Here is a 14,763-nt window from a genome sequence, read left to right on the forward strand (position 1 = left end):
TAATGGGAATCGTTTCGTGATATATTTTTCCAAATTATTTCTGTTATTTCGAAAATCATCTCGAGAGAGAAATGAAATTAAATGATATTAGATACACACATGACGTGGGCAGAAGGAATGGCTTTGGGAAGGGGATGCTTCAGTTTTGGGGATAATCGTCGTATGAGAGTCGACGATGAGGGTGCGCTTGAATTACGTCGGATACGCGGACGCGTTTAAATTCCGTTTAAAGGGTCATTAAGGCCGAATTAGAGCAGTACCGTCCCGGGATCACCGACAATCCGACGTGAAGTGTACGACTGCCTCGTCGTAACTTTCGAATAATACGCCGCCGAGGGAGGATCTTTCTCACCCTCTCTCTCATCCCTTTTCCTCGGGCAAAGTAAGGACGCGGCAGAATCGGAGACTCCTTGGATTCTGATGCGCGCGCTCTGAAATATTATATTCGAGATACGCCGGCTTTCGACGACAACTCGCGACCCGCCCCGTCGAGACCAGTCGAGTTCCGGAGTGCACTCGAGTTCGGCACTCGCGTGTAGGCGGAGAAATTCGAGATTGATACCGTACTCAAAAGCCAGCGAGCTCGCGAGACGCAATTTTGGCTCGTCGTCGCGCCACTTCGCCGGAGATCTTGAATCTCGATATATCGCGCGCAGCTTGGAAGCTCGACGTCGAAAGAGTTGTAAGCGCTATAATCCGGGAGTTACGACGTCATCGGAAAAGGATCCTCGTGCGAAAGATAGACACTCGAAAATGCATGTGCACGTGGAGAAGGTGCGTACATGTTTGATAAAGTAAATATCGAAAGGGTAATATCGATTATTCTTTTTTTTTTTTTTTTTTTTTATTACGTTAGATTCTTTCTCTCTGCTTTCTACAAATATTCGAGTATCTAAATATATGAAAATATTTAGAGAAGGAAATTTCAGAAGGATAATTGTTACACAGAACTCATTAAAAAATAAAGAGCAAACATAATATAGCGACATACGTATCGGTACACTACAAATCTGATATATATGAAATGTAATCGCGATTGAGAGATGAAAGCCATTTATATTTTTAAATATTTAAACAAAAAGTACGAGGAAAACATTATGTAATCGCGAACACAGAAAAGCAAATACATCGGCAGCGCGATTCTGATAAAATATGTACTTTTGAATTATCAGATCGTCTCTGTCATTCGATATCATTTTAATAGCATTTGTAATAACATACCCGTTTCACAGCCGTTACGCGTTACATTTATAAAGCTTTTAATAAATCCATATCACGCTTATTGTCCCATATTTGTATATAAATGAAAGAGCGATCGCGAAATATGGCGGACTCGGAGAACACAGAATTGTACGCGCGCGTTACAGCTCGAAAAGCGCCGATTTTCGACTTTTAATCGCTCCGAGACTTCCAGTCTAGCCGCGACTTTTATACGAGGGGGCGACCCGTGTCACCATCCCGACCGATACTTAAGCACGCTAGACGGTGACCCGGCTGAATGGAGCTCGGCGTCGATACAGCGGAGACGAGACGTCGGGGACCTCGGCTAGGATATTTTTATCCTAAATCGCTTTTTTTTTTCCTCCGCACACAGCGTCGCCCAAATCGATAGTCGACGCTAAAATTGTTCCCCGTAACATCTGCGTAACGCGCGTCCCTTTATTGCAGCGATTTTTACGGAATTTTCACACTCGCATTAGCGTGTGTTTATACAGGAGAGAGGCGAATAGCGCAAAGCGATGTAATCGGATTACAAGCTTACGTATGGACGAGTGATGAATGAGAGAGAGAGAGAGAGAGAGAGAGAGACGAAGATAAAGAGGAAAAGGCGGAATCGATGCCCGCTATTCGTCACGGTATAAAAAAGTGCGGGAGTTCATAGAGGTGAACAAAGGAAAAATTGAGCACCGTCGGGAACGTCGATGTGTTGATGAATAGGAGCTGCTGGGTCATCGTAGCATCGCAGAGGCATTCCGCGATGCCAGTTGCAGCGCGCAAAAGTGAATTAATTGCAGCTGAACAATCAGCGAAATGACATTTTTCAAAGTGGAGCTTCGCGTTGCGTCACCACGCGTGGTTACGGTTATCGAAACAAAAATCATAGAAATATCGTCGATGCATCAAGACACACACATACTACACAGATATATGCACGCTCTAACGACAGCTGGTTTTTAATTTACCTCACGTGCGTCGTCCCCGAGTGTCGGTTACAGAAGAGCTTGGACGGTTACAAGGGACTCGCTTTAATTACACCTGACAGAGCTCGGTTCTGCAGAGCGGCGGTTTCAATTACGATGTTCATGGTTGTAAAGTGTAAATGCAATAGACACTACCTGCGACGCGTTCCAACGATTGCACGCACGCATTTATTTATTTATATATAGATATATTTATGTGTATGTATACACACACACACACATCGAGTTCCATATAATACCCTCAATTAATATATAAAATCCCAATATATAAAAAATCCTCAATTATATGGAAGATCGATAAAACCCACAATTATAAATACGTATACGAGTATGTATATATAATTGATGATTTTATGGAACTCGATCTTCTTCCATAAAGCGTCACGTTGTTGCGCTGCATTAGTCCGGATAAATCTGTGGTCGATGCGCCTCGGCTATTAAAGCAACGCTCGATTGTAGTATGACCTCCGCCACCGATTTTTCTTCTATTTTTTTTTGTTGGAGGGAGAATTGAAAAAATATGCATGCCGTATAAAGGTACGAGTCAAAAATCATGTTTCGCGGTTTTCCCCGTTGAACCGCGTCACTATTTATGGCAAATCATGCGTTATAAATACGGGATGTGCGATGACCGCGTTGATTGGCTTTTGCTCTCGTAATCTCGTTCGAACTTTACTCATTCATCATTTTTTTCGTTATATCGACAGCTCTTTATGGACACACTTTATGGCTCGCGCGAATTGAAGATTATTCAACAACGGTTCCCGTTTCATGCGCGATTATAAAAATAAAATCGGCGTAAATAAAATATTAATCATACGCAATCACGACTGAATACATATATCTTTTTCATCAAGATAATACAATTAAATTGTTTCGTATCGTAGCCGCAGCGCACACGAGTGATTGACGTGAAAAGTCAATTTTATTAACGGTTTAAATTATATCAACTCTCTGGGACTGCGAATATACTCTTTCAACTTCAATGAGTTCCATTACGATGATATTTTTTTTTTGCTGTCCAAAGCGGCGGTTATAAAGCTGACATTCCTTCGAGCCAACCCTATCCCTGATAAAAAAGGTTTGATAACGAAAGTATCGATAATTCGACACAGGTCGGTGGGGAATCCCGATTTTTATCGAAGCTCACCGTTCTCGCATGAGAAGAATCCGTCTATAGTCGTGGGCTTAATTGCGGCACCTACTGGCTGGAAATCGGTTTTCGTTCCACGAACGATTAGAGAAGTCCCAGTGCGGCTAGATCGTTCGCGATTTGAGGGAGGCCATGGCGACCAATCGCGAGGATTAGCTATGTGAGAATGTAGTTTTAACGACGTCGCGGCACGGAAGCTCACGCGAAACGAAGTTATGCTGTGCGATCGAGTTTTTTAATACAGGGTGTACCAAAATTACATGGTACTTTTCCACACACACAGAAGCCAAACTGCGTCCACGCATTCGATAAAAAAATGATAAAGCAACAGACGACTCTTTTGTTAAAGCTCTGATTAAACAATAAATCAGGCATATTCGCTATGAAATGTACGATTAATATAATAAATGGCTGGTGATTCCGAGACACCGTGTACGATCATATCGCACACGTACGAAACTTGTTCATAACCCGAGCGACTCGGGATCGTCTGCTTAAATATGGAGGTCAAAGTTGCACGTTTCGTGGAAACCACCACACCGTGGCGGCAGGAGACCTTCAACCCTCGACCTACGGAAATCGTGGTGGAGAAAAGCTATCGCGTGCCTGTGCAATCGGCGATCTCGCCTTCGATCGGCTTCTCGTACCTGCGTCGGCACTCGAAGGACAGATTAAGTCGAGGCGTGCGGTGGACTCTGACATTTCGGACACCGTGGGGGAGAAACAGACTGGATTAAATTAATGCGAGACTTGACGCTGAAAAATAGCATCACCTCGCGCGCGTCGTAAATTTCGATTTTACGGACTCTCGACCGCCGAAATTAATTCGTAGCGATCCTCCGATGTAATACACAATTCGCATTTTATACAAACGTCCCGAAGAGTATCGAATAATTTTGAAAGATATTTTAAAATCATTGACTCTTTTTTTTTTTTTTTTTTATTAACTCTGCGTCGTCGATTAATATCGCACCGCAGATCTAACGGCGTCTGTCCTTTGACGCGCACTTTCGCGTTTAAACAACACGCGATAACTCAGCCGATGCAATTGCGCGACTGGATAAAGGTACACTGCATTCGTTATTCCGTTGTTCGTTTCGCGCGAGCCGCGTTGCAGAAATTTTACCGCTTTCGCAATTTAACGAGGCTGGAGCCCGCTCGAACGAACGAGCGAGCGACGCATCCTCGCGCCACCGCAATTTCGGCAGCCGGTGTCGATCAACCCTCTCTGAGAGCTTATCCGCTCTGAACTAGCAAAGCACTCACTCTCTTGAAAAAAAAAGCTCGAGCCAGAAATTTTCTCGTTGGTGGCAACCGAGTTCGGCCTGATAATACTTCGTTGTCGCATCCGCCATCCCATTGCTTTGACGACGCAACCCCCTCGCGCTTTGTCCCGCGATGGGAAAAAATAGGAAGCGTGAGAGGAAAAAAAAAAAAAAAAAAAAAAACAAAAACTCGTCGATGAAAATGAAGCTACATCGGAGACGCGATTAAATATCGCGCTCGATGTCCAAAGCGGCGGCGATAGTCATTAATGGGGGACACGCGTTACCGGGCTGCCACTCTCGTTAATACAGAGATCTAACCGGTTGAACGGGGGCTTCCGCTGAAAAAGCGCTTTAATCCGAGCCGCGCTCGCGCTCATCGGCCGTCCCTCTCTCTCTTTTTTTGCACCTTTTTCATTTGTCCGACAATAAAGCAGCTTAATTGCTCCGCCGAGATCGGATGTATTTGAACGGGACGTGTTCCGGCACGCGATTCTCCGTGTTCGAAGGGTATCGGGAGGCAGCCTGTACTATGTACAAATGCCCTTTCTCCATGGGGATACCGGTGGCTTATGTATACCTAAACGCGAAGCCTCGAGAAAGCAAGCGAGGTGACAATCATCCGCCGTGCTCCGAATGCAAATTGCATCCTTTAAGATCAAAGTCGACATACGCTTTAATTAAGCACGTGTAAGAGAGAGAGAGAGAGAAATATGTATATATGTATATGGCGTATGACAGCAGGTCTTACGGTCAATTTAAATTCGCCGAGGATGTTGGACTTCGCTACTGCTCATTAACGAATATAAACGATTATTTATGTATTCCGAGTAAAAAAAGCGTGAAAAATCGTTGATAAGTTTTCCAACTTGAAGCGTTAATCTCGAGAGAGAGAACCCGATATCATCGCGAGTGAGTATAACCCGCGTGAAACGATCCAAAACTGATTGCAGAGTACTGCATGGCGGAGCAACAGCAGTGTTAGTATCCGTTAGCGTCGAGAATTTCGACAGTTTCAGCGGGTCAAGTGAGATTAAACGAGAATTCGGTCGAGAGAGGACGAAGAGGAGGAGAGGGAGGGAGGATTGCGATAAAACGGAGGACTATTCGCGGCCGCTACGAGCAATATAGTGTATTTTTCTCTTCGCATATCATCCATCCAACGCGAGATTCCATAAATGTTTCAGTTACGATCACCACTGACGAGAGAGAGAATGCTTTCTTGAATATTTCATAAATACTAAATTTCAAAGTGGTATCTCAATAAGATAATATTTTCTTCTTCTTTTGCTAATACGGTAAAAAAAATAAGGAAGCTATAAAATTTTGTAGTCGATAAGTGATTTTCAAGTTTTGCTTGTGTTATACATTTTATAAAAGCGCCGCACAAAGAGCCTTTCCAAGAGTCTAGTCGCTAATTGGATAAATTCGACGAACAAAGGCACGTCATCATCGTCGTCGTCGTCGTGATTTCTTCTTCCTATCTTGAAAAGTACGCCGCGAAAGTCTCATCAGATTCCCGATACTACCACTTCTTCTGCCGATTACGTGCTCCGCAAAAATTATTGCGCCCGGCCGGCGTATAAGTTCGCCAAAAGGACGAAACGTGTAGAAACAATAACCGGACCGAGGGTCGCAGATTTAATTACAAGAAATCGCCAAACTTCCAGCCGCGCTCCCTGTTCATGCTCCGAAACCCCCTCGACGTCTTAACCTAATTCCACTTAGGTTTTGCCGGCCGACCGAGTCGGCTGCTGTCGAGCGAAGACTAATGCCCGTCTAACTGATCGGTTCTCCGCAACACTGACTCATTTCTGGGCGAGAACGAGTCTCGGGGGAATTTTTCCTCCTGAATTCGCGTCGCGGCGCTTTTACCTGCTTACATCGGCAGAAAATTAGCTTGGCCAGCTCTCGGCAAATATGGCCGGTCATCTCGTCTCGCGTCGTAAAACTCGAATTGCCGCGATAAACTGCATCCACCGGACTTAAAGTCGGCGTCGCTCACATTATATCGCGTTATCCTTAGGATTTTTATTATAACTCTGAACTTTCATCGACGGATGTTAGTAAAAAAAAAAAAAAAAAAAAAAAAAAATAGTTGTCAGAGATTGTAATCAAAATCATGCGATAGAGTTTACTCGGAGCAAGCATGATACGGCGTAATTGAACCGTCCAAGATTGTACGCTCCGATAGTCTTTAGAATGCGGAACTCGTAAATAATCGGTGGATCGGATGGTAGAAAAATCGGGAGGTCGATACGTAAATTATATTGCAAAAAAAAAAAAAAAAAAAAGAGAGTGAGTCTTTTATATCTCCTTTAGAGCTTGTATGCATTATATTCCAGCTAGACGACGCGCGCGATTGATTCCGGTCATCGAACTTGTCCTTCGGTGCTTCCTGGATTACATCGAAGCGATGGTAAAATCGCCGTCGGGGGACGTCTCTCGATTGGCTATTCCGTCGATTCCGTAATCGATATAGAGTCGTGCGATTAATTTGTAAAAGATTCAAGAATCGTGATAAAAATATATATCCATCGGAAATTAGAATTTTATGCAAACTCGTCAAAATATCGATCGTAGCACATTAGAAAGAATTTGATATTCATGTTTTTATGCAAGTACAGAAATTGAGTCGAACATAAAAATTATTATAAAGTTGATGAATGTAGAATAATTTATTTGTTTCCAAGCTGAAGCGTACGAAGCATACACGTAGCTCTTCTGTCAATAATTGTTATGGATAATTTCAATGAAGAGCATTTTTTACAGTGTCTCTTTGCATTGCACAATTTTTTTCAATATTCGCGTATAAAAGAGCAGTCATTTAATATATATTTTTTTCTAGAATATATACATATATACGTCCTGCTATTTGCTTTTGAATATCAAGCGATATTATGTCAACATATCACCTACTTTTCGTTATTTTTTAACCTCGTTATAAAATATTATTTTTTTTTTCTATTTCTGTTGTTGTCTTCTCTTCTTCAATTTTTCTATACATACATATGCAACATTTTTGCAAAGTGCGACAATTAGATCGGCAAATATTTATTTACCGGCGCAATATCACGAGCACAATTTCTATTTTCGCTTCAATAAATTTGTCCGTATAATTCACGTTTGATAAAAATCCATTTTTCATAGATTACATACGCATTCGATATTTACAAGACACTCTGGCAAATCAATGAAATGTTTATTCAACGCGAACAAATTTCATAGCCGTTGAAACTGGTTGCAACGTTGTGTCAGAAATCATGACTGGATAGCAACATTTTCGAAATACAAATCAATCTAAAATCATCTGCATTAATTAACAAAAGTTTGTATGCGTACGTATCCCGTATACATATCATATGTTTGAATTTATATTGCTATTAATTTCGCGAAGCTAATTGCGCGAGACTTTGCGCTCATAAAATAGAAAATACAAGCGCACGAATTTCCGAATCATTGAGATAATTAATATTATTTAACGACGCAATCGTTCCGTATAAGTCTTTCAAACCAAAAAATAGCGAAATCATTAAATACAAAGATACAATAAATAATAATAATCGCTCATGTTTCACTCGCATCTTCGTTATTTCGACGACTGGCGTAAGTAATTATCCTCACGCAATATTAATATCGAAACAAGCCGCGATCAAAGAGAATCTAAAGGGCTTCGCAGAGATCATTATCGCGAGGCATGTGTGACTTCTACGCGTAATTAGTACTAATTACTCGCAAGAATCGCTGGATCGTACGGATCTCGTCGAGCGAGCGCCGATACATCACGACTATTCTCCCTCCCTTTGGCCGCCCTTTTCGGCCGCCCTTCGTGTCGCAAACGGACCTAACCTGCCCGACCGCGTTGCAACCAGCATGGAACCAGGCCATGTGCACTGTCTGGTCAGATAGCGTCGGCGAAGCTAGAGGGGGCGCACGAGAGGGTGCGAGGGAGCACCCCCGAGCCGAGGTCGACGAGGCCGATACCCATCCACCCTCTCGGCCGCCCTTCATCCCGGCGTTGACTGCCGCGAGCAAGGTTACTCTCCTTGGAGTCGCGTCGCCAAGAGCGATAGAAAGAAAAAAAAAAAACAGCAGGAAAGACGCGCGAAAAAAGAAAAACGACTGGTGATGCCGGGAGCTTACCGGGGAGCCTGCTAAATCCGGACCCTGAATTCTCCTCCACCGCTTTCACTCACTCTCTCTCTCTCTCTCTCTCTCTCTTTCTCTCTCTCGCTGGGGTGTGGTTCCTTCGCGTACGGGCGGGGCCAGAATCACCCCACGGGATTAAGGACTTTGGACTTGGCTGGTTTCGGGAGACTCGCGCGCACACCGTGTATCCCTATATACGTGTCGTTTCTGGTGTTTGTCCGCGCGTGTTTGCTGCGTCGTCCTGCGTGTTCAGGGTTGCGGGTGCGCGATGATGGGTCTCGTCGCGCGGGATCGACGATAAAGAACGAGAGGCAGAGAGAAGGAACAGGGGCGTCGAAAGCAAACGCGTGCGCGCGCGCGCGCGCGTATGTGTGTACCTGTGTATACTCGTATCCGTGTCTACGTCTCTCTCTTTTCTTTTATCCTCTTCGCCCTGGTACACGAATGTATCTCTGTACGCGTGTATGTACGTATGCGCGCGCGGCCGATCGCGTGTGTGCGGCGAAATCTGTATCAACGCGAACGGTGTAGATGGGTGTACGTTGGTGATCGGGACCGACGGGGTGTAGTATGTTGCGTGTGTGTAGGTTCTTTTGGAGAAGAGAAGTGGATCAGGATAAGGGGGATCGGCCTAGAGACGAGGTCCTGCCTTCGCTAGGACATTGTTATTCCTAGTATAGCGTCGCAACGAAACCCAGCCAGCTCGATCCTCCCGCGACGGTCACTCCCGCCTATCTTCACTCCGATGTCTGATTCTCCCGGTTAGGACCCCGGGTTAGGACCCTCACCGCAGCCAGGATCCCTCTCAGTCACGTGTCTGCTCGCGCCGCGACATCGTGCATCGACGAGCGCCCGTTTCGCGATTATATCACGATCTCTTGGTCACCACCTCCGTCATCGATTCACGCCGGGGACACGTTGTTACACCGGCAGAGCGCGTTGACGCGAGCCGACTCTCGGCATCTCGTCGCTTCGCAGGGTGAAAAGCGCGGCGTCGTCGTCGTCCTCGACGTCGTCGGGATAACTAAACGTCAGATCACTGAGTTTCCGGAGGTGGCGAAGACTCCTCGCGCGACCTTCAGCCTCGACCTTCGCGATCGATGGCTTCGCGGCGCGGGCGAGTCGGCCGAGACGCGTGTTTCACTCTCCGAGAATGCGACTTGGGTCTTCGCATCGGCGATTGTCGCGGATACCATCCGCTTGTCACTCGCGTCACTGCTGTTCAAACACCGATACACTCGCACGTAAGAACCGGGAGAGACGTTCCGCGACCGCGAATCAAGGTTCCTCCTGTCACGGGCGGTTTCGCTCCGATCTCACCGAGAACCGGGTCCTCGTCGGCGGCCGCCGGAGTATATCAGAGAGAGAGAGAGAGAGAGAGAGAGAGAGAGAGAGAGAGAGAGAGCGCGAAAAGTGGAACAAGGCGCGTTCGCGAAGCGCTCGAGACGGCAACGCGACGCGACGAGGTGGACGCGCGCGAATTTCACTAGCTCGCTCGTCGCTGCCGATCGCGGTAGCCTGAAGAACGCGTAACGCGCCGCGAGGGAGTACACCGAGGTGCCGCTTGCCTGGCGATGCTGCGCGGCGCCATGACAGCGCGTTAGCTTCTCCACCATCGTCCCCACCTAAACAACCCCCACCTGCGTCGCCGTCGCCCTTCTACCCTCGTGCCGTCAGCAACCCCCTTGCTGTCCCTCGTTTCGACCCTCCACTATCGCCCCTCGCGGCGAACCGTCCTGCCTCGGCCCCACCAACGCAATATTGATCGGGCGGAAGGGCGGCATCCAGGAGTGTAAGGATTTACCGAGGGCACCCCGGGGCGAACGTCCTTCTTCCTCGCCCTGTCTTTCCTTCCTTTCTGTTTTCTCGGCTTTTTCAGCTCGTTCTACTCAGGCATCATCCTACAGAATTGTTTTTTCGCGGAACGGCTCTTTGGTTAATATTTTTCCTTCCTCGAGAACGCTTGTTTTACGGGTAGGAGACGAGAGGGTAGGACTATAATAGGGGATGTGACTGCAGTGTAGGAAGCTGCACGTGGGGCGCTGCGTGCGGATGAAACTAGAAATTTTGTAATTGCGGAGTTCTGTGTATGCGTATGCGAAACAAAAATATAGTTCGGAACAGCGAGGTTTATCTTTTCGAATATTTGTTTCAATTGCGTTTGATTAAACAGTGAAAAATAATCGGCTGATATGTTTGATTGAAAATTTGGAAAAATATCATGTTTAAGGGAAAACCTTATGCGAGACGTTTGATTTAATGTGTAGATCGAGTTTAGAAAACTTTTAATGAGAAAATAATGCGCGATAAATAATAATTTGATGTGAAAATTTTTTTTATTTATCTTCAGTTAATTAAGTATTCCAAGTCGCTTCGTGGATAGTTTTCAAATGACTTTATTATATCATAGTTGATAACTTCATTTCGATTTACGCCAATTTGCGTGCAGAGAAAACTCATTATAGAGTTGAGTTTGCTTAGACCGCCGCGGATAGAAAGACTTGAGGTTTGTCTTTTAAAACTAACGGATCGCCAAAGGAGGAAAACTATGTTTTGTTTCGGGGATGACGCTCACAGTTTTATGGAAACTCCTCCTGTCATCGACCGTGATTAAAGCGCGGAATTAAATCACGGTTTCGGCCCAACTTTGGGTAAACTCGTCGACTATAAAAACATATTATTCTCCTTCTTTGTATGGCGATAAAAATAATCGGTACTTTGAGCGAGCGTACCGCTATATTATTATTCTCATCGTATGTAACTTTCGGGGGAAGCAAATGTAAGACTAAAGTTATATCCAAATGTCATCGTCTTTCGATACCGCAATTGTATCGATCGAGATGGCGAGAATCGGGCGTCGAAGAAACGAGATATGAATTGACTGCTTTACATCCGAGCGATTCGCGTTCGTCGACAAATAAAGTAAAAGAGAGGAAGAAAAGAGAGAAATACGGATTTTAAATTTTCATAACTCAAAAACATCTGCCGCGCTCCGTTGTAGGTATAATGCGAGAAGTAAACAAACATTTGCATAATTTCTTCGCCGAGTGTATATTATTTTCTGCGGCTTTCCGCCGTCGAGGTTGAATATCGAAGGGAGAGAAAGAGAGAGAAAACCGAAGGCGAGTTTTCGCGCCAAGTGCGGCGCTAAATTTAATTAAGCACGCACGAGACTTTGCCCGTCGAAGGAACCAACTGTATAGCTCCTTTTCTTAATTTATTCATCCTCGACGGGGGCCGACGCCGGCGGACGTAATTTAGCGAATCTTTCTCCGAAGGTTCCCCATTTAGGCAGCCGCGTGGCTGCGATAACGTCATCGTTTGCAAGTGTGCGAGTCGTTTTCCCAAATAGAATACTATAACATTTTTGCACAGCCTTGCGCACTTTAATTCCGCGTTTACGCTCCGTTTATCGAGCGCAAAAATCGGTACCTCGGCTTGAACGATACTACATTTTTAATTTAACGTTACGTCCTCTTAACAGTGGATTTAATTACTTGCAGCTTATAATCATTGGGACGCCAAAAAATTATTATATGGGTCAAAAAAATCACGATTCAATCTCGCAAAAGTATTAATATAGCAGTTTTTCGTCAGAACCCAGAACCATTAAAGCTAACGCCCGAAGCAATAATTTTGCACATTCTCAGATAAAGTCGATTTACATAAAATTACCAGCCTTATTGAAACTCATCGTCACATACGTGTAAGCGGTTTTTTTTTTTTTTTTTTTTTTTTTTAGAGAGAAAAATGCAATTTTACTTTTTCGATAGATACTACAACCTTTTGACAGTTAATTATCACGGTCAAAAATACACGCATGTTTATACGAAATACATATATCAAAATTGTTAACGAAGAAGATTATCACATTTTACAGTAATTGCTATCAATTTATTTAATGTCATATTTTGGCGGGAGTTCTTTATATTATGAAAACATTTCGGTCCAATTTTATTTCATGCTTTATACGCAATCTGAAATTTTTACGATCGACACGATAGACGTGGTAGACATTGCGCATAAATATTTTCGCATATTGCGAGCGTGGGATAAATCGCGCCCCGTGACAAGAGAATGCAAAAACTTTCGCTGTCCTGGCGTTCTCGATACAAAAGCGATGCTGCCGTCGACGACGTCGACGTCGGAATTGTTTCGAGCGTTTTACAAGAACGGTGAACTTTTCAAGGAGGCGATGCTCTGTACCATGCCTGTTGTTACCTCGATAAATTTCAAATACAGCCGAGTGCTCGCGAAACGAGAACGCGGCGCGCATTTCGCTAAACGGACGGAACAATCGCGGGTTTTCTCCGCGCTTTCGCGCGTGAATTTTTCGAAATTCGAATTAGCCGATGTCGTTCGATGTCGTCTCGACTGTCCGGCTCGCTGGAACGATCTCTAAACCGAATTTCGGACAAAAGTCAATAGATCGCGGTGAACATTGGAACATTTCGAGAGCGCTCGAAACACGCAATCTAGAAGCTTTTTCACATGCGGTTTTTCACGCGATTCGAAACCAACGAGTAATTGACGAAGGATTTATTAGTACACCAAATATAATCCCTCTATCTACATTGCGCGCTATTCCATATATTGTATTAAGACAAAATCAAATTTATATCTAAAAAGTAATTTAATGATAACGATAAATCGATATTTATCAAATGACACTTACCCTCAGAGCCTGCTGAGTCCGATCCTAGAAGTCGTCTCAGGATCTAAAACAAGAAGAGAAACAATGGTTGAGCTTAAAGGTGTGATACCGTGGGAGTCGTGTTAGAACTTTTGCAATTTACAGTCTGAAAAATCCTCCCGTAAGAGCGATCGCGTGACCAGAGGAAAAGGAGAGGGTAGATGTGAGGCTGGCGAAAGTAGCCGAGTACAAAGGCGAGAGAGAGAGAGAGAGAGAGAGAGAGAGAGAGGGTCGAGAAACGCCGTGGCACGAAGGTAAAAGAAGAGAAAAAAAAGAAGAATCTCCGGCGCGAGAGTCCTCGGACTTTCATCGATTTGGCAATCTAGTTATATCGGGACTTAATCAAAAGAGATCGCTGACTTTTCTTCCCTTCGAGCGATCGAGGGGAGATTGCAAGTAGAAGGTAGAATGGATAATCGGCTACTCGACGACGTAATCGACTTTAATCGATTGACTACATCGAGATCCATCAACTACATTGGTTTGAGATTTGTTTATGGATAGCCTTTTTGTATAGGGGAGAATTACACTGTTCCGATTCCCGATATTCTCTTTCGGTTTAACGCTGCGCGTGAATACTTTGAAAGCTTCGATATTAACTTTTTATGAGCGGAAAGACGTGAGATATGCGTAGTCTACCGCTGATACGGAGTCTTTCAGAGTTATGAAAAACTTGGTGCATCAGTTTCGACGCCATTCCAGGGATTACCACGCGCATTAACGGCATTTCTTTCGGCAGAGTGGAGCGCGTAGGATAAGAGAAAGATGGCGGGAACGCGGTCGATATACTTGTCACGGCCAGACTATTCAGTCGTTAGAAGGAAAAAAAAAGTGGAGAGAACGAGACTGCGGGAGCAAAGCTCTGGATATTCGGACGAAAACTGTGTCGAGAAGGGATAGACTGGCAGTAAGAGAAAATGGAGGACTTAAAAAGTAGAAATCTTGCCTCTCGTTCGCTTCTTTTTTTCTCCTCCTTTCTCACCTTTTTGTCTCTTTTTTTTTTTCAAGTCCCGCATTCAGTAATGCATCTGGTATTTTATTATTTCAAAATGCCGGGACATTACGCGCGCCTTCGCGCGCGCGTCTCCGGGTATTAATGTATATTTTCTCAGGCAAAAAAGTGCCCTCACAAAGGAGAGAGAGCCGATAATAAAATAATTCACGTCACCACCATTCGCGGAGTATCGATCTGTTTAGGGAGGAGAACTCGGTCACCAAGGTCCGTAAATCGCGCCGCGTCGTAGATTATTCGCTCGAAATCGCCGCAGAATATTTGCTCGCAGTGGAAATAAATGCAACGCT

General features: G+C 44.6%; 1 protein-coding gene and 1 long non-coding RNA gene across 12 annotated transcripts in view; one reads left to right on the plus strand and one right to left on the minus strand.

Moving 5' to 3' along the window:
- The window catches only part of LOC146722805 (uncharacterized), a 364,804-nt gene that overhangs the window by 195,576 nt on the left and 154,465 nt on the right, over positions 1-14,763 (plus strand). The gene's annotated exons all lie outside the window — the stretch shown is intronic.
- Positions 1-14,763, minus strand: part of LOC114931426 (protein turtle) — a 219,165-nt gene that overhangs the window by 77,179 nt on the left and 127,223 nt on the right. For 10 of the 11 annotated variants that reach the window (XR_003819671.2, XM_029303431.2, XM_029303430.2 and 7 more), the window contains one exon: positions 13,444-13,486. The gene's annotated coding sequence lies outside the window, so the exon portion shown is untranslated. Of the gene's footprint in view, positions 1-8,762; positions 10,354-13,443; positions 13,487-14,763 lie in introns of those variants that run through there. The other variant, XM_029303428.2, reaches the window with a different exon arrangement.

This window comes from Nylanderia fulva, unplaced genomic scaffold (genome assembly GCF_048542155.1).
Source record: "Nylanderia fulva isolate GAGA-0341 unplaced genomic scaffold, ASM4854215v1 Scaffold27, whole genome shotgun sequence".
Lineage (NCBI taxonomy): Eukaryota > Metazoa > Arthropoda > Insecta > Hymenoptera > Formicidae > Nylanderia > Nylanderia fulva.